General features: G+C 49.2%; 1 protein-coding gene across 2 annotated transcripts in view; it reads left to right on the top strand.

Annotated features, from left to right (window-relative positions):
* Positions 1 to 15750: 15750 nt before the first annotated feature.
* Positions 15751 to 25914, top strand: part of LOXL2 (lysyl oxidase like 2) — a 100579-nt gene continuing 90415 nt past the window's right edge. For both annotated transcript variants that reach the window (XM_008151472.3, XM_028160608.2), the window contains exon 1: positions 15751 to 15915. The gene's annotated coding sequence lies outside the window, so the exon portion shown is untranslated. The remainder of the gene's footprint in view (positions 15916 to 25914) is intronic.

The following is a 25914-nucleotide window of genomic DNA, read 5'->3' on the forward strand; positions in this document are numbered from 1 at the left end:
CCAGATCCTTCCTGTTACACGGCCTCCAGGTCACTCGCGATGACACTGGACACTGAGAAGTGCTGTCTAGACCCGGAGTCAGGAAATTCTCGTCCAAAGGGCCAGATGGTAAACACGTCAGCTTTGCAGACCGTCTGACATTTGTCTGAAACTTACTTCGCTCTGCTTTTATGATGAGAAATGACTCATAGGAATATGCCAATGAATAGGTGTGGCTTTGTTATAATGAAACTTTTTTTTTTTTTCTTTACAAAAAGCAGCTGGTGGGCCAATTCTGCCCAGATACTAGGCCTATGCTGGGCCTAATATTGAGGAAGGACCCCCTGCCTCCAAGATACCAGCCTCTGCCTTTCATTTCCTTCCTAAGAGTTCCTACTAGATGCTACGTAGATGTCTCATAGGGTCCTAAAACTCATGTCCAAACAGGTGCCCTTCCTGCACCACACCTCTCTATGCACCACCACCTGGCAACTCAGGCCAGAAACCTGGAATGCATTCTATATGATTTCTTTCTTATCTCCCTCTTTTTCCTTCTAATCAGTCACCAATCAAGTATCAGGTCCACCTTTTTTCAAAATATAAGGTTCCAGGTGCAGCTCAGTCATTCCCTCTGGACAGTTTTCCCCCTCAGAGGCTGATGAAGGGTCTGAGTGGGGCCTGGTCAGGCTGTCAGCTACAGAAAGAGATGTCTCCACCTAGTGGCTGCGCGTAGGCGCGAGCTCGCTCTCTGAACCTGAGCTGAAAGTCCTTGGCACTGCAGCTGCTGGTGGTATGCACAGAGCACCAAGAGTCAGGAGGCTTTGGCTAGAAATCAGTGACGAAGGTTTCTTCAAGGGTCTTAGGGTTTGCAAACCAGAAACAAAACTATGCAATACGTAGAATGTTCCAGAACAGAAAGAAAAGCTAAGCGTTCTTCTGGTAAAAAGTCCATTCTTGAGAAGAATCGGTCTCTGGATCGGTCGGAGATGCTCATCCTCTGGATGACCAGTGGTCTGGATAATGGATGCCAGGTTGTCTGGATCCGTGAACATTGTCTCCTAAGTTCTTCGGAGCGTTATCTATAGGGTTTCTCTATCTCTCCAGGCGTTGATGCGCAGCTGAGAAGTTCAAAAGCTTAAGCCCTCAGGCTAAAGAAAAGTACAATCTATTCCCCAGGCTTCAGCCCATCTGATCTGAACCAGTTTTGTCAGGCTGACTCTACAGACTCCATTTGAAGTCAGCTTAGCTATACTACCGACTTCATCTTGTTTTCTCCACTCCTTCCTCAGAGGGAGCCAGGAAATGGGATGACCGGACCAGTTAGCTCCCCTGGAGGAGGCACCTGTGCTGCCCAGGCCTGGCTAGGAGCTCCCACTGCTTGCTCGCCAGAGGAGGGGCTGGTCGAGGACCCGAAGAGCTGAGGTCCAGCATGGCATCGCTCACCCCTCACTGTCCCACGTGGAGGGCCTAACCCACGGTGGTGAGGTGTGAGTGGCAGGCTAGAGAAAAATCACTTCAAATCAACAAGTTGGAATAGCGGGGGTATTCATTTCTGTGGCTACTGTAACAAATTACCGAAACCTTGGTGGCTTAAAGCGAGAGAAAGTTATCCTCCCACTGTTCTGGGGGCTAGAACTCTAAACTCAAGGTGTCGATAGGGCCACGTTCCTTCCTAGGGCTCTGAGAAGACTCCTTCTGGCCTCTTCCAGCTTCTGGTTGTTGCCGGCAACCCTTGACCTCCTTGGCTGTGGCAGCATCACTCCAACCTCTGCCTCCACCTTCTCTGTGTGTCTCTTTTGTGTCTTCAAATCTCTCCTTACAAGGACACCCGTCGTTGGATTTAGGGCCCGTCCTAATCCAGTACAGTCTCATTTCAGGTCAACAACATCTGCAAAGACTCCGTTTCTAGGTAAAGTCACATTGACAGGCACTGCGGGTTCGACTTACTATCTTTTGGGGAGCACAATTTATCCCACAACATCAGGTGAGCATTTATTAAGCACCTTAATACTAGAAAAGGGCCATGGGAAAAGGGAAAGCCAAGAAATGTATTTATAAAATTCAATAACTCAAGATTAAAGGAGAAAAACCATACAATCACATCACTAGACATAGGATAAAATTCAACATACTTGTAATAATAAAAATCCACTTACAAACAAGGAAGAGAAGGGAACTCCCTAATTGTTAACGGTGGCATTGGAGCAAAGTCTGGAAGGAAGCATGGGAGGAAGCCCAAGGAGACCCAAGTCAAGAGTCCCAGCAGAGAGGACCTGTGCAAAGGCCCTGGGGCATTTGAGGGACAACAGTTTGGGCAGTGGGACTAAAGCAGAGAAATCAAAGAGGGGAGGAGGTTAAAGAAGTATGGGTTTGGGGGCAGAGAATGTAGGAGTTTGTGGGCCGTTGCAATAACTTTGTGTGAGGATTTGGCTGCTGACACGGGCTGAGGAAGAATTCAGAACTAAAAGAAGAGATAGACGCAGAGAGAACGTTTATTTTACTTTCCTCGAAGGGAAAGGGCTGGTGCATTGCTAATCAATACAATGGCACGAAATAAACAGTGGCTCCGCCTTTTAAAGCTGTTGCTAGGTGACAGAGAAGAGAGGGGATTTGGGGGCTGAAATCCAGCAGACATCAGGAGGGTTGTCTTTGAAAAGTTTGTTTGCTTTTTTAATGTAAATATATTTTTATTCATTTCAGAGAGGAAGGGAGAGGGAGAGAGAGAGATATAGAAATGTCAATGATGAGAGAGAATCATGGGTCGGCTGTCACCTGTATGCCCCACACTGAGGGATAGAGCCCAAAACACGGACATGTGCCCTGACCGGCCCGGGAATTGAACCGTGACCTCCTGGTTCACTGAGCCACACCAGCCAGGCTTGTTTGCGTTTTTTTTTTGTTTGTTTGTTTGTTTTTCAAAAATATATTTTATTGATTTTTTACAGAGAGGAAGAGAGAGGGATAGAGAGTTAGAAACATCGATGAGAGAGAAACATCGATCAGCTGCCTCTTGCACACCCCCTACTGGGGATGTGCCCGCAACCAAGGTACATGCCCTTGACCGGAATCAAACCTGGGACCCTTGAGTCTGCAGGCCGACGCTCTATCCACTGAGCCAAACCAGTTTCGGCAATGTTTGCGGTTTTTTTTGTGTTTTTTTTAGGAGGTAGACCAGGCAGATGTCTAGGGAGGTGTCTTATTAGTATTCTCCCCAAGCCTGTAAAACATGTTTAGAGTAAAAGTTACCAAGTTCAAAAGAGGTTTGCTTGAAGAAGAGGGGGAAAGGGAACTTTCTACTAATAATCCCTGAGTTGTAAAAACAGCAGGGAGGAGGGGTATGTATGAAGGAACGTAGCCTTCAGGGTAACTTGTCTTGAACAGAGGGTCTGTTTGAATCAGAGGAGCTCACAATCTTGGGGTTTAATTGCCAGGTGCTTCTCATAAATTGTGGAAGTCCACGTCAAATAAAAGGAAAGGCCTTTTTTTCCGTCCTTACACTTTGCTTGTACTCGCAATGTGGTGGGAAGCCATCCCACGGTGGTCATCAGAAGAGTGACAGAATCTGACTGACATATATTTTTTATCCTCACAGAGAATATGTTTCCATTGGCTTTAGAGAAAGAGGAAGGGAGAGAGAGTAAGAGAGAAACATTGATGTGAGGGAGAAACATCAATTGGCTGCCGCCCGTATGTGCCCTGACTGGGAATTGAACCTGCAACCTTTTGGTGCACAGGATGATGCCCCAACTGACTGAGCCACCTGGCCAGGGCATGACTGATATTTTCAAAGTATTACTTGTCCTGTGAACTTGGAAATAGACTGCTGGGCAAAGGTAGAAGCAAAGAGCTCAGTTAGGGTCTTTCGGTCCTCTCAATGAGATGCCAGGAGAGGAGGTGAGGAGTGTCCGACTCTGGAGATCCTGCAAAGGCGGAGCCCACAAGCTTTGGAGTCAATCAAGAGTCAAACAGCAGGAAGGGTCGCCTTACTTTTCCTGACGTGGGCAGATGTGGAGAGAAGTTTAAGCATGGAATTGTTAAGGTGGTGAGGTTAAGCATGGAGTTGTTAAGGTGGTGAGGTTAAGCATGGAGTTGTTAAGGTGGTGAGGTTAAGCATGGAATTGTTAAGGTGGTGAGGTTAAGCATGGAGTTGGACACAGGAGTTTGAAGAGTATGGGAGAGGGCAGGCTGGAGACACACATTCGTGAATTGGCGGCCTCTACAACTAGTTAGACCAAGGAGCCTGGATGGGATCGCTCCAGTATTTCAAGTAATACTTTGAAAATATCAGACATGCCCTGGCCAGGTGGCTCAGTTGGTTGGTGCACCATCCTGTGCAGCAAAAGACTGAGGGTTGGATTCCCAGGGAGGCCACATGCCTAGGTGGAGGGTTCAATCCCAGGTCAGGGCTCATATGGGAGGCAGCCCTGGAGCCCCCCAGACATTAAGAAGTCATTACTATTAAAAAAAAAAAAAAAAGAGTGTTAACCTTCAGAGCAGGGAGGCTGTTTTGAGGAAGAACTTGTGGTTTGTGGAGAAGCTTATGGGATGGTAGTAATAGTCTAGTTCTTGAGCTGGATGGTAATTCTATGGCTGTTTGCCTTATATTGGTTCATTATGCTCATGTTTGTATTTTATGCACTTTTGTGTATATAGGTTATATGTCATAACTTTAAAATTTTTGACATAGATATCTGCCAAATAAGGAAAACCCAGGAGAATGAGACAGAATGGCCAGAAATTATTTATGTTGAAGCACAAGGAATTGCTTTTAAAAAAATTATTTATTTGTTTGTTACTATTTATTATTATTTTACTTCAGCTCAGGAACACCCATGACCCTTTAAGAAAAAATGATTCCAATTTTCCAGGTAGAAGCCGGTGGAGAGAGGGGCTACGTTCAAGGACGAATGCTGCATTGGCTTGAGCATCCCGAATGTGGTCTCCTAGCAACAGAGGAAGCTGGTCACCAGGGATGCGCCTCTAACTACACTGATTTCCTGGGTTGCTCCTCTCTTCATAATCACACCTGATAACAATGGAGCACCTCCCCCTCTTTAGAGTACATGCACATTTCGTTTCTTTTACCTTCTCAACAGCTCTGTGAGGTAGGTGGGGACGATGCCACTTTTACAGCTCGTGGGGGGACTTTGTTATCTAATTCAACCCCTTGTTTCCTGAGGAGGAAAACTGGGACTGGAACCCAAGTTGCCGGGCGTTACTGGAGCTCTCCACACGGTCCGCCCCGTCTGGAGGAAGTGGCTCTAGTTGCACCTGGCAAGTTGTCAGCTCCAGAGAATGAGCATAAAAGGAAAATAAGATCTTAGTTTTATTATGAAAACAGTTTGACCTCATGGACCCCCAGAAGGGTCTTGGTAACCTTCCCAAGCCGCACCTAGGGTCGAGGTCCCAACCTTTAATTGTCCTTTGCTAGGCACCCGGGGCTTTCCGCCCTGGTGACCTTCTGTCCCTGACCCATCCTCCTTGCTCTGCTCATGTCTGTCTACCTGCCTACCATAGCACCTCACTCCCAGGGTGACCTTTCCTCCCCTAGCATATTGCTGGTCATGCATTTTGAACCCCCTGACCTTTCCTCTCTAGGGGAACATGTAGGCCTCAGTTGTATTTCAGCTCCAGGCCCAGAAAAGCAGCAAAATAAGACAAGTGACCCCATGGCAGCACACCTGAGCCATTCCCCCCCTCACTCCTTCTCCTCCTGTCCCTGGGCATGTCACCTTTACCTTCCTCACTTCTAGCTCCATGGGCCCTTCCTTTACCTCTATAACTTGTTTCCTAAGCCCATTTCTTCTACAAATTACTTCTACCTCTGTGATTTTATAAATAAACTAGAGGCCCAGTACACGAAATTAGTGCACCAGGGGGGGGGGGGGGTCCCCCTCAGCCCAGCCTGCACTCTCTCCAATCCGGAACACCTCAGGGGATGTCCGACTGCCAGTTTAGGCCTGATCCTGGGGTCCCCCTCAGCCCAGCCTGCACCCTCTCACAACCTGGGACCACTAGCTCCTAACTGCTCACCTGCCTGCCTGCCTGATTGCCCCTAACTGCCCCCCCCCTGCTGGCCTGGTCACCCCCAACTGTCCCCCTGCCAGCCTGGTCACCCCTAACAGCTTTCCCCACCAGCCTGGTTGCCTCTTACTGCCCCCGCCCCCTGCCGGCCTAGTCACCCCCAACTGCCCCCCTGCCAGCCTGATCGCCCCATGCAGCCTGCTGTTGGGTCATTTTGTCACCCCTCCCACCCCACCCCCCTTCTGGCCTGGTCGCCCCATGCAGCCAGCTGCTCAGTCGTTTGGTTAGCCCTCACTAAGATCCCTGCCAGCCTGGTCACCCCACGCAGCCTGCTGCTCAGTCGTTTGGTCGTCCCTCAATAACCCCCCTGCCGACCTGGTCACCCCATGCAACCTGTTTGGTCGTCCGTTCAGTTGTTTCAGTTGTGATGTTCGCTTAGGCTTTTATATATATAGATGTTCTCTTATAATTTGAGTCTTGGCTCTGAATTCTTTCCTAGCCAGAACTCAAGTACCGAGGTTGCTAAATCCAGGTCCAGTCTGACCCCATAGGTTTAACACCCAGTGCTGTTCCCACTGCCTACAACAGAGGACGGGATAGAGAGGAGAACCCATGGTCCCAGCGTGGCCAGCACCAAGCTGTGGCTGAGAGGCCTGGGAAGGAAACACCACTTGTGTGTTTGTCTTCGTCAACCTGTTCCCGGCATTGTGGTTCTTGGGTTCCCCTAGATGGAAATCGAGAGGACACTCAGAGAAATCTGCAGACAGACTTTATTAACCTTATGCTTGAGCACAAGGGAGGCAGCACAGACAGAAGTCCTCTGAACTGGCTCGAAGTCGGCTCTGCTTGGCTGCTTTTATAAGCTGGGGGCAAGAAGGTGGGCTTGTGAAGGGTTCAGGGATAGAATTCTCTATGTCAGGGTTCCTCCTTCTGTAGGTTGCTTGGCAACTATCTCTGTGCCATTGCTGGCAGTGGGGGGAGGGGCGCGGGCGAGGGTGGGGTGGGGGAAGACGGTGGTGTTGCTCATTGCCATCATCCCAGGAATGGCATATAGCATCCAAACCTTGATCAACTGCACTTGCAGAACAGTGGTTTCAACATCTTCTAACCTCTTGGTCTTAACTTGGATTCCTGGCTACCCCACATTTTTCCATTCTTGGGTCCAAGTGAAACCAGACAATGGATGGGTCAGGGCTGTGTCACAACTTGAGCCAATTCTGCATAGAAAGAGGTTGAATTGAATATGAGTGCTTTTATTTTCCAATACTGCTGGCAGTATGGGAGAGCAGCAGGTCAAAAATCTGCTCTCCCCTAACACCTCTAAGCCAGCGGCTTATATTGGGTAGAAGGACAAAGATTACAGGGCAAAAGGAACAAGAATGGGTATAATGGTTGCAGATCACAGGCTACAGGGCCTAGGGGGCTGCAAAGGATGAGCACCCCAGGACTCCATTGTTTTGGAAACAAAGTTATTAATCTTTCCATGACCGTAGGCAGTTCTCGGGTAAGGAGAATGCACTGCATTTGGAGGTTAGCTCCCAGGTCCCAGGGCGCACAACTCCCAGCCAGGTCAGAATGTACTTTCTTTAATCAGAACAAAACAATCACAGTTAACAGAGCATGATTAATATTCCTTATAACTATAACTAGCCCCCACTGTCCTATTTCTCCCTCCCGCCCCTAACACAAGTCTCTGTGCTGTCTAAAGCCTGGGCTGCTGAAACAGAACACCACAGACTGGGGGCTTCACTAACAGGCATTTATTTCTCACAGTTCTGGAGGCTGGAGGTCCAAGATCAAGGGGCCTGGTGAGGACCTGCTTCCCAGCTTGCAGATGGCAGCCTTGTTGCTATGTGCACATGTAATGCCCAGTGTTCAGAATCCCCAAAAACCCCCCAGGAAGGAGCCAAGACCCGCTGTAACTGCAAGAGAACCTTTATTCGTGCTAGCACGAGCTCTCATCTCCAGCGCTCACCGGGGACCAAGAGAGATTCTCTTGCCAACACAAAGGCTTTAAGGGGGTCTCAAGCAGTGGGCAGGGAGAGTGTTTATGATTGGTCAGGGGTAGGGTGAGGGGTCCAGTTACACAAAGGCACACTGGGTAGCTTGCTTAAGGTGGACTGAGTCCATCTCTCTACATTCCTATTGGCAGGTTCATGCAATTGTTACATTCTCGCGGTTTTCTAAGAAAAAGGAGTTATATACATAGTTACACAGGGTGGAGGGTACAGTACATTTTGTGCTGTCCTGCTCTGCCCTTTCACACATATGATGGGAGGAGAGAGAGGGCTTTGGTCTCTCTTCCTCTTATAAAGCCACAAATCCCATCATGAGGGCCCCACCCTCATGACCTCATCTCACCCTTATTACCTCCCAAAGGCCATGTCCAGATCCCTCACGCTGGGGGCTTAGGGCTTCAGCATAAGAATTTAGGGGCTGTGGACAAAAAGGGGCCACATGCTAACCTGACAAGTTCCGGGAAAGCCTGCATGGCGGCCTTGCAAACTCAGGATGGTCTGAAATTAAAACTTTAACTGAAAGCAGTTTTTGGTGGGTAATAATGTCCCAGGCATCTTCCCAACAGAGGTTAATCTTTACCTTAACTGAGCCTATTGTCTTTTTGCATCTATTATAACATATCGTTGGAATGTCAAAGTAATTTTCCTTTTTCCAGGCCCCTCAAAGCACAGGCCCCGCTCTGTGGAGACCATACATCCCCTCATTGTCATTGAGTGAATTGTTGACTGTTAAGTATCCTGCACCCACCTAAGTAAAAGAAGTATGTGTCTCTCATTTCACTTTTCATCCAATGCTAGAGGTTTCCCTGCTTTGCTCCCTAACCTATCACCAGTGGATTTCATGTAACCCACTTTTCTTTTTATTGTAATGTGTAAAACAAGGTGAAAACTGCCATTCTCTGGAGCGTTATCTCAATCCATTGAGATTCTCCAATTGTCCACAGTTTGGCTCAAATAAACTCACACACATTCTTCACAGGTTTGAATGTTTCTTACCTTAAAAGGGGACATAATTCAGTCCCAGCAGCGTTCCTGCCATTTTGGTGACTAGCCCTATGGGGGCTTGGGGACTTTTTTCTGAACCGTGCTTCCTCTGAACCTCTTATCTTCTCCAGATATTTACAATAATGTAGGTGCCCTGTGGGCTTGTCCTGGGCCTGCTCCCCCAGACTGGGGGGCTGGCAAGCAGGGCAAGATTTGCACCTCCTTCCCTCCTCTTGGGTGCTGAACTGGGCCTGGGCATTCAGAAGCCTCGTAAATGCCAGTGGCTGGAATGAACAGCCAGACTGTGTCCTCAGCCAACCCTGAGTGACCTGGGCAGCCGCCCAAATGCTTTCTGGGAGTCAGCAAGGCTTTGCTGGGCCGTGGCCTGGAGCGAGGGCCCTGCCAGGTGCCAGCGCATCGCGCTACAGAAAAGCTTCCTTTTATGTCCGCACCCCCACCCCTCCCTGTTTTGGCTTCGTCTTTGAGACAAGGTGGTCAGAGCTGGCAGAAGCCAGGTGTCTGGAAATGAGATTTGGACCAGTTTTTGTTGTTTTTTTTTTACTCCTCCCCCCTGCTCCCCTAAATCACTGTGCGAAGTGAGTCTCCCTCTGAGCAGGAGGCTTTCCTGGTGGAGGGGCAAGTGGGAAGTGAGGGAGCAGCAAAATTACACTGTGGGCAAAGCTCGTCTTCAGAATCTGCCCCGTGTTTCATGCCTTTGCCAAATTTCCAGGGTCCATTCTATGCCAGAGTGTCCCACCTGTTCCCAGGTGTCCCAGGGCGTCACCCTGGGCAAGGATTAGCTGGGTTTCCAGGTCTGGGTCTTTCTCTCATCGCTCCAGGCCAGCATGGGGAAGATTGGCTCTTCTTTCCTGCTGTCTAGTCTCTCCCCGCCGCCGCCGCCGTCCCCCCCCCCCCCCCCCCCCCCCGCATCCCTCAGGTCTCTGCTCAGGCATTTTGCTCTGAGTCTCATATGGCTTTGTATTGCTATTTAATTTCTATGTTATCTTCTCCCCCAAATCACAATGTAAGCCCCTTGGGCACTGCATTAAGTTTTATTTATTCCTAGTACACACACACACACACACACACACGCACGCACGCACACATGCACGCGCGCGCGCGCACACAGACACGCAAACACACACGCACACGCACAGGGAGGTATGATACTTCAGGACGGTGCTTCGTGAAAATTGTTCAGAAAATAAGAAGACAAGCCACACACTGGGAGAGAATCTTTGTAAAGGATTGTGTCCAAAAAAAAAAAAAAAAAAAAAAACCCTCAAAATTCAACAAGAAAACAAACAACCTCCCTCTCCCTCTAAAATTAATGTAAAACATTTGTAAAATGGAGAAAATATCTGAAAAGATACCTCACCAAAAAAGATAAGCAGCCCTAGCCAGTTTGGCTCAGTGGATAGAGCGTCGGCCTGTAGACTGAAGGGTCCCAGGTTGATTCTGGTCAAGGGCATGTACCTTGGTTGCGGGCACATCCCCAGTAGGGGCTGTGCAGGAGGCAGCTGATCAATGTTTTTCTCTCATTGATGTTTCTAACTCTCTATCCCTCTCTCTTCCTCTCTGTAAAAAATCAATAAAATATATATATATTTTTAAAAAGGTAAGCAGATGGCAAGCAAGAACATGAAAAGATGCTCCACATCAAACATAATCCGGGGAAAGCACATGGAAACAGCAGTGACACGGCAGCATATACCTATTGGGATGGCAAAGCCTAGGACCCTGACAGCACCAAGTGCTGGTGAGGATTCCGACAACAGGGACTCCCCTTCACTGCTGGTGGGAATGCAGAATGGCACAGCCACTTTGGAAGACAGTTCGGCAGTTTCTTAATAAACTAATTCTTCCCGAACCCCAATAACTGCATTATGTGACTTTTTTTCTCATTGTTTTTGTTAATCCTCACCTGAGAATATTTTTTCCATTGATTTTTTTTTTTAGAGACAGTGGAAAGAAGGGAAGGAGAGGAATATATATATATATATATATATATATATAGATATAGAGAGAGAGAGAGAGAGAGAGAGAGAGAGAGGAATCAATGGAGAGACACATTGATTGGTTGCCTCCCACACATGCCCTGATTGGGGTGGGGTTTGAACCTGCAACCCAGGTACATGCCCTTGACCAGGAATCAAACCTGAGACCCTTCAGTGCACCGGCCGATGCGTTAACCACTGAATTACACCATTCGGGGAGCTAATTGTTTTTATTTTGGTAAAATACACATAACATAAAATTTACCCTCTTAACTATTTCTAAGTGTACAGTTCAGTGTTGTTAAATACATTTATAATGTTGTGCAATCATCACATAACTCCAGCTCCTTCATCTTGCAAAACTGAAGCTCTGTACTCATTAAACAATAACGCCCTGTCCCCCACCCCCTAGCCCCTGACAACCACCATTCTATTTTGTCTCTATGAATTTGACTAAGTACCTCATATAAGTGAATCATATAGTGTTTGTCTTCTTGTGACTGGCTTATTTCAGTTAGCATAATAGCCTTGTTTCATCTTTCAGAATTTGTAGCATCTTTCAGAATTTCCTTTCCTTTTTAAGGCTGTGTAATATTCCATTGTGTGTATATACCACTTAAACTAAACATACTCTTACTACATAATCCAACAATTGCACAATCTGGTATTTAGCCAAGTGGGTTGAAAATGTATGTGCACACAAATATTTATAGCAGCTTTATTCATAATGGCCCAAACTTGGAAGCAACCAAGATATTCTTTAGTGGGTGAATGGAGAAGGAAAAGGAAAGAAATGGAGAAGCTCCGTCCATAGTGTGCAACAAAGGATGACCACATCCCAGAAAATAGATTATACGAAGGAAATGATGCTTTAGAAATACACATACATGTGCTTCCTGGAGAAGAGGCAATGCCATCCTTGCCGCTCCTGAGGGCACACACGTGCGGTGTACGGCTGTGCGCTCTGAGCAGACGTGGGATGCTCCCAGGGGTTAGACACCTGCATCTGGATCTGGATCTGGATCTGGATCTGGATCTGGGTGCAGCACCGCTGCTGACCTGCCCAGGGGCCGTGGCCAGCCTGCAGCTTTCCGGGTTTCTGGTTCCACGTCTAAACAAGATGCTTGGACAGGATATTCTCTAAAACCTGCTAGTTTTATAATTTGGCCCAGAAAACGGCAGACGCACACTGCAGTATGAGACGTGGACCACGAGGGGGCGCTGCCTCCTAGGAGAAAGTGGGACTTGTTCCCAACCACGTCCTTAGTATCCTCACTCATTGAAGTGGTTTTGATAGAACCCGACAGACAGTCTCACATCTTGGAATGTGTCCTAAGAAAGTCATTCCTGCGGCCCTTGAAGGGGGCCGGGGTGGGGTGAGGGGGCAGGAGGGTGCTCTTCCCTCCCGCTCTGGCTCTCACAGTGCCACGCCCTCGTCCAGGGGGGAGTTGGGATTTGAACCCAGATCCCCTGGCGGCTCTGAATCCACTGTGTGGTTTTGCCTCTGCAGTAGCACAGGGCCTGGAAGATGGGGGATGGCACTGCCGAACCTACAGGCGTGAACATGCGGTCATGATTTTTATCTCCTCTAGAACAGAGGCCTGCTGCCCTCTGCAAGGGGTCCCCCAGGCCTTCGGTTCCATTCAACAACAGCGCACCAATGAACTACCCGAGCTCATTTCCTCTGGGGATGGGGGCAGTAAGGCACAGATGGACTTCCTGAGGCCTCCGGTGTGTGGCCACTAAGTACCTGAAGGAGGGGTCAGGCACCCTTCAGCTGCCCCAGCTTGACCACTTATCAGCTTTGTGGCTCTGAGGCATGGCTTTCTGGTCGTAACAATTAGTAGAAACCATATAATAGCTACTCAAATAACTATTCCTTTCCCAAGGATAATGGTCATGGTGTAATTTATGCTGGTAAAAAGTTGTAAACAACTTGATGTCTAACAATAGGGAAATGATGCCGTAGCACATGGCAGTTTAAGACCCTGGAACAGTCTAACACCATTAAAAGCAGATTGAAAACTGCATACAAAATAAAATAGTTAAAAATGTTAAAAGCTGGGCACAAAAACGATTTTGGTTTTAAAAAATATATATATCCTGAAGGAAATACTCCAAATGCCAGGTGTTCATTGGTGGGTGAAAGGACCCCGGGGTGACAGGCTTCTCCATTTTTCCTCCCACATTTTCTGAATGTCCCACAAGGAGTTTGCTTTGTTCAGAATGAGACAAAACATTATTTACAAGGTTAGTTCCCTTTCATTTTATGCCTTTTTGATTAGCATTTTAGCAGGAGAGATAGGACTAGAAGTGGAGGGATCAGAGAACAGGGTGAGGGGAGAGGATAGAGCTCAGTTCCACTGGCATTTATTGAACATTTGCTACGTGCCGACTCTGTGGAAGGTACTGACTGACAGCTGAGAAAGGTCTCAAAGAACTAGGCATTGCTGGGCAGACAAGGCAAGAGCATGGCATGTGCAAAGGCCCTGGGGTATGAAACAGCAGGCTTGGAGAACAGCCAGCAGGGCCTATGGGGGAGGGGAGAGAATGTGGCTGGGAGATGAGCAGGCTGGAAAGGGGATGTCAGAGGTATTAAAGGGTTCCGACTACATTCTGTGGGTCCTGGAGCTACTGTGGTTCCTTTTTTTTTTTCTTTTTTTTTTTCAGTTGAAATTTTATTGAGATAATTGTAGATGCACAGGCAGTTCTAAGAAACAATACAGAGAAACCCTCATATACTTTGCCCATTTCTCCCCCGTGGTGACATTATAAAATTGACATGGGTGCAATCCACTGATCTTCCTCAGATTTCCCCAGCTTTGCCTGTAATGCGCATGTGTGTGTGTATGAAGTTCCTATATAATTTTATCACTGGTGTAAGTTCTTATATCCACCACCGCTGACAAGGTACTGAACAGTTCCAACCACAGAAACTTTTATAATCAGCCACACCGGCTCCCTCCTCCTTCCACTGCCCACTAGACCAGGGTACGGAGGAGGCCTGAGAAGACCCCATTTCTGCCAGGCCGAGTTCACAGTGGTTGGGGTGGGCTGTGCGTTAGGGTGCCAAGTTTGGGGCTTGCTAGGCTAGCTGTGGCCATGGGCATGTCCAGAAGGCCAAGGGGATTCCAGGGGACTTACAGATCTAAGCTGAGGGGAGACGTTGGGGCTGAGGCTGTGGTGGAAGTCACCACCTATCACCTCCGGTGCCCTCGGTGTGCCAGGGAGGGAGGGGGCGAGGGGAGGGCTGAGGAAGGAGCCAGGGGAGGATAAGGCAGCGTCTGTGGTCAGTCCACGTTGGTTCCCTCTATCTGCCTCCCCAAACAACCTCCACCTCCCGTGCTGTGACTGGGACCTTATTGGTCACTGTGGGCGGGTCTGGAGCCAGAAGGGGGCACTGTTCTTCCCCCAAGCCACGCCCTGTGGCGGGGAGGGAGGTCTCCAGTTCCTCTCCCTCGCCCTCTGATTCTCCGGCCTCCTTGGGCCCAGTGGAAGCGGTGGCCGGTGGTCAGTGGTCAGCGTCCTGAGCTCCGCCTGAAGATGGCCCCCAGCTCCGGCGGGGGCGGCGGGGGGGAGGTGGGAAAAGGGCTGAACCAGTGGCCACCAGCCATGCCCAGGAGCTGGAGCCAGAAAGCCAGCAACCTCTGTCACAGGGGCCGCTGCACGCCTCCCAGCTTAGAGGGGCCGCTGCCGGCCGTGCCGCTCAGGGCAGTGCCTGTGCTGGAGGCGGGGAGGGAGCCCTACCAGGCTCCTGGCCCTCCCACCGCTCGGGCTCCGCTGCGCCCAGGCTCGAGGTACCTGTCCTCATTCTGGTGGATGCTTCCTTCCCTGACTGAAGTCTCTTCTTGCCCCACGGCGGCTGCATGAGGTCTAAATACACAATGAACATAAAGCTATCTGCTTCAGGCCTGCTGAAGCCTGGCCCTTGTTTAAGAAGCCCTGGGATTCTGCACAGAGGGCTCCCCCCCCCGCCCCCCTCCACCACCACCACCTCTCTGCTCCTAGTGTGAGGCGCAAAGCTGGGCCTGGAATGTCCTCTGCACAATATACACCCCCTTAGCTGGGTCCTATTCAGTCCCCTGAGAGCAGGGTTGTTAATCCTGGCCCTGCCTAGCAGGGGGGAGAGGGAGGGGAGAGGGGGGGGGAGAGGAGAGGAGGGACGGACGTTAGAGGTCACTGAGTCCGAAGCCTTGCGTTCACAAAGGAGAGAGCGGATCCTCAGGGGAGAGAGGTCTGTGGAAGGCCAGAGATGTGATCTGCTGGAAGAAAGGGGCTGCTTGTTGCACACTGGAATCTGCTTTCCCACCGAGGAGACACCCAGGAGCGGTGGATGAAAGTTTCTGAACTCCTTCATTTATCCGTTTTTATTGAGCGTCTACTACGCGCCAGGCAGTGCTGGGCTCTCTGGACCGGGAGCTGGAAGAGCCTCCGACCCTCAGGCAGGAAGAGAAGGACGTCAAAGGGTTAAATTCCTGGAGCGTTGAGGAGGTGGGGAGTAGAGGAATCTTCCGGAGGAAAACCCCCCTCCCGGCTTCCCAGGCTTCGGAAACCCGGGTGTGAAGGGCCTGGTAGCGGCTGCGCCCGGCGCGCGGTCTCCGGCACGGCCCCCTTCGGCCTCGGGGGTGACCGCTCTCCAATTACAACAAAAGGAGCCGGGGCGGGCCAGTGCGGGGGCCGCCCTTAGGAAGGGGTGGGTCCGGGGAGGGGTTTGCTGCTCTAGTCCCCTTAAAAGTCCCGGGAAAAGAGTGAAGGCGCTGCTCCAGCTCGCGGCTCCCTGAACGTGGAGCTCGCTCTCTCCAGCCGCCCCTCTGCTCGGGAAAGGGGCTCGGCGGCGACGCGCGCGGGTGCCGACGGGGGGCCACGGAGGGAAACGTGGCCCCAGCCAAGCCAGGGCGGACCCCTCCTACCAAGTAAGCGCGCTCCCTGCAACTCCCAGGGAGCGCAGTGGCTCGAGGGCGGGGGAGCGCCCACGCGGGGTCTTCAGACTCCACTCCGCGCGAGGCCAGTCTCTTCGCGGGCTAGGGGTTCCGGGGCCCTGGGCGGCGGCACACACACTGAAGGCTTCTTGCTCAGAGAGATGCGGGACGTGCAGGCTGACGGGTCCCCCTTTCGACTGGGGCGGACCCACCCAGCCCCACCTCGCTGGAACCGGGCCGGCGAAGCAGCTGGCGCGCCCTAGGAAGTGGGGCTCTCGGTTCCTAGCTCGCCTGGGGCGCCTACAACCAGGCAGGACAGAGCCAGTCGAAGCTCAATGTGCGATCGGTGCCTAGGAGGGTGCCGCGTGGGGCCAGGGACACCGGGGCGGCGTTCGTGCCTGGAGTTCTGGCTTTGAGGGACGTGGAGCGCGCAGGGGATGGGGGTCGCACTGAGTTGGGGGCTTTGGAAATGTGGAGCGCACGGGGCTGAGCGGGGTGGGGGTGGGGGCTCCTGGGCCTGAGCCTGGGAGCTCCAGCGCCCACTGCCTGGAATTGGGGTTCTCTTCAGCCTTCCAGTTAGGTTCATCTGAGCGCCCGAGCACCCTGAGTCCGGTGGGAAGGGAGGCGCGGTTCGCACCCCAGGTACTTACTTACTCCCAAGTCGCCCTGGCTCGTCCGGGGACCAGGGAGCCTCTCCCGCCGTTTGGACAGCGAGGCCCTGGAGCAGGAAAGAACCAGCACAAACGAACCCGTGGGTCGTGTGAGCAGGATCGCCCCGGGGTAGAGCTAATCCCAGTCTTGCGAGTTACTCCTGCGGTCCTCGGTGACTGCAACTTTTACGCAGGCTCTTTGGCCACTGCGCTCCGCCCCCAACCCCTCAAAAATCTGGGGGCCCTGGGTGTAGCTGCCTGCCTGAGGCGTCGCTGTAAATCAGCGCCGGAATAGAAATGATGGGAAGAATCAAGCGTGATTGAGATTCTTTTCTCTCTCTCATCCCCCCCACCCCAGTAAACATCACCAAATACCAGCGGGGAGGAACACCGTGCAGCGCACGGCGGGTGGGGGGTGGGGGACTGAACTACTCGTGCTGGAAACCGCAGAGATGTGCGTGAAAGTCAGAACCATGCCCCAAATTAATGTCGTCGTCTGAAATCTTGGAACTGCGGAGATCAGTCCAGTCGTTTCTTTCTGCAGAAGAGGAAAAGTGCTGAAGGTCGAGGCCACTGGGTTAGTCAGTGTGGGACTCGAACTCATATCCCTTGCACCACAGCCGGCCTGTCTGGGAGCCCCAAAGCCCACTTGTCACTCTTGGTGGAATGATTTCGTTTGTTTATGGTGTATTGTGTCCTTCATTTGCCTGGTCAGTGCCCAGATGAATGACTGACTTACTGAGCAATGCCTCAGCTGAATTATTACTCTTACTCTCCTGCATGCCTTTGTCCTAGTCCCCTTCCTGGTCCCTGGTATCTGTCCCTGGAATGACCATCAAACCCATGGCAAGATGCACCCATGCACTCGTGGACCCCTCGGGATTGAGTCTCAGTGGTGTGTGTGTGTGTGTGTGTGTGTGTGTGTGTGAGTGAGAGAGAGAGAGAGAGAGCGAGAGCGAGCACATCTGTTTGTCTCTCTGTGACTTTGTGTTAAAAAGTGACTTGGTCTAAGGCAGTTGTCGGCAAATTGCGGCTCGCGAGCCACATGCGACTCTTTGGCCCCTTGAGTTTTTAGCAAAGGACAGCTTAGGAGTACCCTAATTAAGTTAATAACAATGTACCTACCTATATAGTTTAAGTTTAAAAAAATTTGGCTCTCCAAAGAAATTTCAATCATTGTACTGTTGATATTTGGCTCTGTTGACTAATGAGTTTGCCGACCACTGGTCTAAGGCCACTTAGCCATTAAGTGGCAAAGCTGAATGAAACTTAGGTCTGAACGCAACGTATGCACTTGGCATTTTGATGCAGGGCAGATAGAAAATTCCATGAAGTCACTTCCCTCTCTCTCCTCACATCTGGGCTCCTTGCCTGGCCCCTTCCCACCTGGCCTCAAGTCCCTGTCCTCCGACCACTGAATGGCCAATGTGGAGGGGCCTTGTGAACTGAACAGACTTTCTGTGCTCTAGAGATGACCATCAGTGAAGCTTTCTAATGTTCCAGAAAATTCTGCTTTGTTTATTTAAAAAGTATTTTCCTGAAAAATTTTAAATATGCACCATAGTAGAGAGAAGGCCCCCATCTCAACAGTTAATCAACATTTTGCCGCCCTTGCTTTATCTCTTTTCTCTTTCTTTTTTTACTGAAGTATTTTAAAGCAATTCCCGGACATCCAGTCATTGCATCTCTAAAAATATTAAATAATCATGATGCCATGATTGTACCTAGGAAAATTAACAATCATTCTTTGGTATCATCTAATCCCCAGTTCATATTCAAAATGTTCCCCCAAATTCCTTTTTACAGTTGATCTGAGGTCTGTTGATTTTTAGAATTTATTCATATTGTATGTTGTTCCTTATTTGAGTCTCACAATGTCCCACTAAAGAGTAAAATGGGTATTTTTTTTTTTAGTTTTTTTTTAAAATGTTTTTATTGATTTCAGAGAGAAAGGGAGAGGGAGAGAGACATAGAAACATCAATGATGAGAGAGAATCATTGATTAACTGCATCCTGCACGCTCCCCACTGGGGATCAAGCCCGCAACCTGGGCATATGCCCTGACCTGGAATTGAAACATGACCTCCTGGTTCGTAGGTTGATGCTCAACCATTGAGCCACACTGGCAGGGCAAGCCGGGTATTTTTGAGTTCATTTTATAATTGAGTAACCTGACAAACAGATAAGCTGTGCAGATGGCACAGCTGCGGTTGGCGGGCCAGGACCTGCCCCGGCCGCACCCCTGGCACAGGGGAGGGATGTCAGCTGCTCTCAGAGCATTCATTTGGCTCTGGCTTCATCCCGGGCTTATCACTTCTCATACACCTGCCATGATGAATCCCTGTGGGAATATTAGTAATTGGCCATTTGGTGCTGGAGATAAATTGGCTGCCAAGTCAGGAAGCCTGGGTTTGTTTCCCAGTTTATTGTAAAACTGTACAGAAAGCGACTTCTGTCTGAGGGGCTCAGACGTGGCCCTCTGAGTTAGGAGGCGGAGTATTTCCCCACCCTCTGGCTCCAGGGTCTGAAGATAGGTGGGATGAGTGAAACGGCTGCAGCTGGAATTCCTGGGACAGACAAAGGCAAAGGCCCCGGAAAGAAATCTCATTGTGAACAATTGCCCCTCACTGATCATCACCCAGCGACTGGCAGGAGACATCGTTCATCGCCTCCTAAATTCCGAGACAGCAAAGAGGCTCCCGTCCACAGTCCTTCGTTTATGGACAACTTTGTTGAGTCTGCCTTTGTCTGGTGAGGACGTAGAACACCGGAATTTTTACTTTTAGCATTTTCATTCACTTTGAGATGGGGTGGTAAAGAAATCATTCTTACATTTTATAAATGAGGCTCATGAGTCAGAATTCTCCCTCCTTGGCTGGCTGTAGGAAGATGGAATCTCATTTATTGACTCTTAGATTTTTAAAAAATATATATTTTTATTGATTTCAGAGAGGAAAGGAGAGAAAGAAACATCAATGATGAGAAAGAATTATTGATTGGCTGCCTCCTGCACGCCCCCTACTGGGGATCGAGCCCACAACCCAGGTGTGTGCCCCTGAGTGGAGCTGAACCCAGGACCCCTCAGTCCACAGGCTGACGCTCTATCCACTGAGCCAAACCAGCCAGGGCTTGACTCTTAGATTTTTCTGCTCTTCTGTTCATTGCCCTGAAATAGACATGGAAGGGGCAGACCTTCCATGAAACAGCCGGTTAGGGATGGACGAATGGTTGCTCCAATCCCTTTATTCAACAGCAGAACACAAAGGGGCAAAACATCAACCTTAGACCACACTGTCTTTTGGCAACCAGACATGCTCCTCCCCTTGGCTAACAGGCTGTCTCCGTGGGGGAGAACTCCTAAGTGGCTCCCCATCAGCAGCTTCCTTCCTTTTATCGTTTTGGGAGCGTTAGGAGGTACAGCGCCCCTGTCCCGTGCCTGCCTGGGTTCAGAAGAACAGCTTGTAATGACTGTTGTTCATTGCCCTCGGGAGATGGCCCTTCCTGCTCAGTCCTCATGGCACTGTCACACAGCCCCACCTGCACCCTGGACCTGGGTGGGCCGTGAGGCCTCAGATGGCGTGGCTGGGTTCTGCCCTGCTCCAGGCCACAGAACCAGCAGGACTGGCGAGTGTGGGCAGAAGAGGCAGAGCCAGGCAGGTGTCCACGGAGACACGGCTGCAGCAACGCACTGCCTGTCTTCTAAGTCTCCAGCCGTGCCTGCATTGAAACGCGTCTTCAGACCTTCTCATCCTAGTAGTTCCAGTTGTGCTCCTGCTGAAGAGCATGGCACCTGGGTGGCAGGGGACACATCTGGCCAGGTGTGCTGGCCAGTCTCCCCCCGCCACCTGCTTCAGAGAAGTCTTGATGCATCAGGACCACCCTTTCAGAATAGCCCCTTGTCCGAGGGTGAGGAAGCATGATGGTGACAGTGTAGATAAGATTTCTGCCAGAGTTTTTTGTTTCTTTTTTTTAAAAATGTATTTTTATTGACTTCAGAGAGGAAGGGAGAGGGAAAGAGAGACAGAAACATCAATGATGAGAATCATTGATAGGCTGCCTCCTGCACACCCCCTACTGGGCATCAAGCCCACAACCCGGGCATGTGCCCTTGACCTGGAATCGAACCCAGGACCCTTCAGTCCGCAGGCCAACGCTCTATCCACTGAGCCAAACCGGCTAGGGCTCTGCCCAGGGTTTTTGAAAACATCATGCATTTCCCTTGGCAGAAACAATCTACCCCGGCAGATGGTGTGTGCCAAGTACAGGTGTAGAGTGAGAACTAACTCAGGGGATAATGAGGACGTGATTAGAACCCCAGTTAATAAGTTCTTGCCCAAGGCTTTTTCCTCCCTTCCCTTGGAATACCTCTAGTATTATAATTTGTAATTTTATATGTCAATGGTGATTTTCCTTTTTTGTTTTTTCATTGTCAAAATCTCTGGTAGACAAGCAGGCACAGCCGGCCACGTGGCTGTCCCATGGCAGCAGCTCCCGAGTTCCCTGACGTGTTGCCAATGGAATACTAAGTGAATCTTCCGAGGAAATCACGTCGCTTGCTAACAAAGCATGTGTTTTATGAGAAGATAACTTATGTCGATGACTTGTGAACAGCTTAATTTGCTCCGGCAGTTTCTTTATACTGTCCTCCTTGAACTTGGATCCATGAACTTTCCCCGCCCCCAGCCTTGTCCCGGGTACCACGGATGTCCTGGCACAAACAGCACAGCTTTCCAGAGTGCCCACACGACGCAAAGATCTAGAAAGAAAGCTGTTTCCCTATTTATCGTCTCAAAGCTTTTTAAAAAAAAAAAAATTTTTTTTTTTTGGTTGATTTCAGAAAGGAAGGGAGAGGGAGAGAGAGATAGAACCATCAATAATGTGAGAGAATCATTGATTGGCTGCCTCCTGCACGCCCCACAGTGGGGATCGAGCCCACAACTCGGCCATGTGCTGTTGACCAGAACCGAACCTGGGTCCCTTCAGTCCGTAGGCCGACGCTCTATCCACTGAGCCAAACCGGCTAGGGCTCAAAGCTTTTATAAAACCAACACAAATGTACATTTGAGTAAAGTACATTTTTTAAAAGTAAACTCTTCTCCCTTCCCCCTAAAAATAATGGTGGCGTACAGGGGTAAACACCACCAGTCCCAAGCCTTTCTCTGGGCAGACTTTTGTCATCAGGTTAGCTGGAATTGCTCTGGCAGGCCCATTACCAAGTTGTAAGAATAATCTTTTAAAATACTTTTAAGCTGCCCTGAACTCAGGAGGTCTGTCTGAGAAAGCCTTCTGCTAAGCAAGTTTAGTACATTTTAATGATCAAGCAGGAAAAACTAGACTTTATACATCAGTGAAACCCTGTTGGGTCACCCATCCTTTTCAATGGCTCTTCATGTTCTTAAATTAATATTCTCCATGTGTGTGTGTTTTGTTTGTTTTTTCCTTCTGGAAGTTCTCAAAGCCATACCCACCTCTCCACCCCACTCCCAACCCCCTACGTCATCTGTTGCAACAACGTAATGACGTCATGATCTACCCCAGTGCCATCCATTGCCTGGAGAGCTGCTAGTTTCCTAACTGGCCTCCTTCCCCTCCGTCCTTTTTAATTTTTTTAAATTCTGACTCGAGAATATTTTTCCTATTGACTTCTAGAGAGGGTGGAAGAGACGGAGGAGGGGGAGAGAGAAACACAGACACCTTGATTGGTTGCCTCCCGAACACACCCCTACACGGGCTGGGGAACCTGCAACCAAGGCACATGCCCTTGATCAGGAATCAAACCTGTGTCTGTGGGCCAATGCTCTAGCCACTGAGCCAAACTGGCCAGGCCTTTCCATCAACCCTCACCCATGTGAAGCCAGCCTTTATGTAGTAGCCACAGTGACACTTACAGAGTTGGGGTGGGTCAACGTTTTCCTCTAAGGGCCAGATAGCAAATATCTTATTGTTATTTTTTCAAAATATATTTTTATTGATTTCAGAAAGGAAGGGGAGAGGGAGAGAGAGAGATAGAAACAACAATGAGAGAGAGAATCATTGATTGGCTGCCTCCTGCACTGCTCTCCTCCCCTTACCCCCCCCCTTCCACCCCCCGCCACTGGGGATCAAGCCCTCAACCCAGGCATGTGCCCTGACTGGGAATCGAACCATAGCCTCCTGGTTCATAGGTTGACGCTCAACCACTGAGTCACGCTGGTCAGGCCCATATTTTAGATTTCACAGTCCATGCAGCCTATGTTGAAACTGGTCAACGCTGCGGTGTTAGTGAGAAAGCAGCCACGGATGACCAGGAAGGAAGTGAGCGTGGCTGGGTTCCAATAAAACCTTATTTTCAAAATGTTATTTCCAGATCGGGCCCATGGGCTGTGGTTCGTTGACTCCTGCTCTAGATCACAGTCTGCCCATCACCCTCCTGCTTACCTTTCATTGGCTCCGTCTTCATTCCCCAAAGGGAAACGCAACATTTCTCTGCAGAACATTCACACATCCTCACGTCCTCCGCTGGTTTCCAGCCTCATGGCTTCCACGTCCCCTCACCACACCCACCCGCCCAGCCCTTTCACTTTTCATCTTGTCATTCTGAACCACACAGGGCTCCCAGAATACCCTGTGCTATTTCAGACTGGCCTGGAATGATCTCCCCGTCCCGCCCCCACCTGTCAAACTCACTTTCCTTCAAAACCTGCTCAGGTATCAAATGTCTCAAGTGTTCCCTGTTCCTCATCCCCAGTTATAATCACTGCCTCCCAGTTCTATTTCTGTGCCTATGTCCGTACTGTTACTGCTTCTCTGCGTGTACAGTGTACTCCTTGTGAACCCATGTCACATTCATCTTTGCATTCCTGGTGCCTAATACAGTGCTTAATAGATAGATGCTGCTAAACTAAAGTGTCATTTAAGTAGATTTTTGAACAGCTTAATCGATATATAATTCATATACCATACAATTCACCCATTTATAGTGTTCAAGTTAGTGGATTTTAGTATATTCACTGTGATGACCCACATCCTGCGTGGTTCAGGGTTTGGGCTCTACAGAAGGGCCACACACAAATGACAGAGATGAGACAAGAAATAATAATTTGGAAATTGGGGGGGCAGGTGGGAGCCCAACGCAAGAAGGACTCCACTTGTGCTCAGGCCTTGCCATCCTTTTATTCAGTTTGGGATACACCTTTACCCTTTAGGCAGGCAATTTCCAGTAACAGACAGACTATCTTATCAGTAAGGATTTACATGACTATCTGGTCGGGAAGTTGCTTCAGCTACCATTGTCTCAACTAAACAGTCGGTGCATAGCTCTGACCTTTGCCAGGGCTCAAGGTTCACCAGCATTCTGGGCTCCTTGTCCACACCTCTCTGCTGGTGAAAACAATGGGCAGCTTCCCACAATTCACAGGTATGTACAACCATCACCGCAGCCAATTTTAGAACATTTCATCATCCCCTTTTCCTCCAACTCCCCGCCCCCACTCCTAAACAGCCACTGATCTACTTTCTGTCTATATTTCCAGTTCTAGGTATTTCATATAAATGGAATCATATAACATATGGTCTTTTGTCTGGCTTCTTTTACTTCATGAAATGTGTTTGAGCTTCATCCATGTTATGGCATGTGTATATACTTCATTCCTTTGGATGGCCAAATCCTATTCCATTGTCTGCATGTGCCACATTGTTTATCCATTCACTGTTGATGGACATTTGGGTTGTTTCCACTTTTTGGCTATTAAGAATACTGCTGCCATACACATTTGTGTACAAGTTTTTGTTTGAACATTAGTTTTCCATTATCTTGGGTATGTAAGTAGGAGTGGAATTACTGGGTCAGATGGAGCTGCCAAATTGTTGTCCACAGTGGATGTGCCATTTTTCAGACCCACCAACAATGTATGAGGGTGACCATTTCTCTACACCAACACCTCCTTGTTTCCAGTTTTTTAAAAAAATCATAGCCATCCTAGTGGGTGTAAAGTGCTGTTCCATTGTGGTATTGATCTGCATTTTCCCTACTGACTAATGATATTTAGCAACTTTCATGTGCTTTGTTGGCCATTTATATATGGAAAAGTCTATTCAAGTCCTGTGTCCACTTTCAAATTGGTTTACTTTTTATTTCCTTACTAGAGGCCCAGTGCACGAAATTTGTGCATAGGTAGGGTCCCTAGGCCTAGCCAGCGATCAGGTCCAATCAGGTTCCCCACCTCCCTTCCTCCTTCTTCCCTCGCTCCCTCAGTGTTCGCTGCTGTCACTGGTCACCCACCATGTTTCGTGCCACCCCCTGGTGGTCAGTGCACGTCATAGCTAGTGATCAAACTCTGGGTCTCCCGGTCACACTCCTGAGGGGAAAATTTGCATATTAGCTTTTTATTATATAGGATTGACTTTTAAGCATTTTTATAATTCTGAATGCTAGTTCCTTGTCAGGTGTATGCTTGACAAATATCTTCTCCCATTCCGTGAGTTGTCTTCTCTCTTCCTTAATAGTGCTCCTTTCTTCCTCAATTCACATCACGTTTACTAAACATGTATTCCGTGCTGGGCACAGGGGATCTGAGATGTATGTGCCCCCCGGGGGTTCACAGCTTTAGGAGGAAGCTAGTCATACAAATAGTACGATAAATACTTGATTAACATGCCCTTTTTGCTCTCCCCACTCCTGCTGCCCTGGCTCATGAACCATTTTGACAGTGCCTGTGATGCACAACAATTTTTAACTTTGATGGAATCCAATATTGTTCCTTTTATATATTTTTTTAATTGATTTTTTTTTACAGAGAGGAAGGAAGAGGGATAGAGAGCTAGAAACATCGATGAGAGAGAAACATCGACCAGCTGCCTCCTGCACACCCCCTTCCAGGGATGTGCCCGCAACCAATGTACATGCCCTTGACCGGAATCGAACCTGGGACCTTTCAGTCCGCAGACTGGCGCTCTATCCACTGAGCCAAACCGGTTTTGGCCCAATATTGTTCCTTTTGTTGCCTTGTGCTGTTGGTGTCTTATCTAAGAAACCATTTCCAAATCCTAAGTCATGAAGATTTACCCCTGTGTTTTCTTCTAAGAGTTACTTCTAAAATTTTTGCTTTTATATTTAGGTCTTTGAGCCATATTGAATTAATTATTGTAAATAGTGTGAGGCAAGGGTCCAACTTCTTTCTTTTACATGTGGCTGTCCAGTTATTCCAGCACCATTTTAAAATATATATTTTTATTGATTTCAGAGGGGAAGGGAGAGGGAGAGAGAGAGACAGAAACATCAATGATGAGAAGTAACCATTGATCGGCTGCCTCCTGCATGCCCCCCACTGAGGATGGAATCCACAACCCAGGCATGTGCCCTGAC

The sequence above is a fragment of the Eptesicus fuscus genome, chromosome 6 (genome assembly GCF_027574615.1).
Source record: "Eptesicus fuscus isolate TK198812 chromosome 6, DD_ASM_mEF_20220401, whole genome shotgun sequence".
Lineage (NCBI taxonomy): Eukaryota > Metazoa > Chordata > Mammalia > Chiroptera > Vespertilionidae > Eptesicus > Eptesicus fuscus.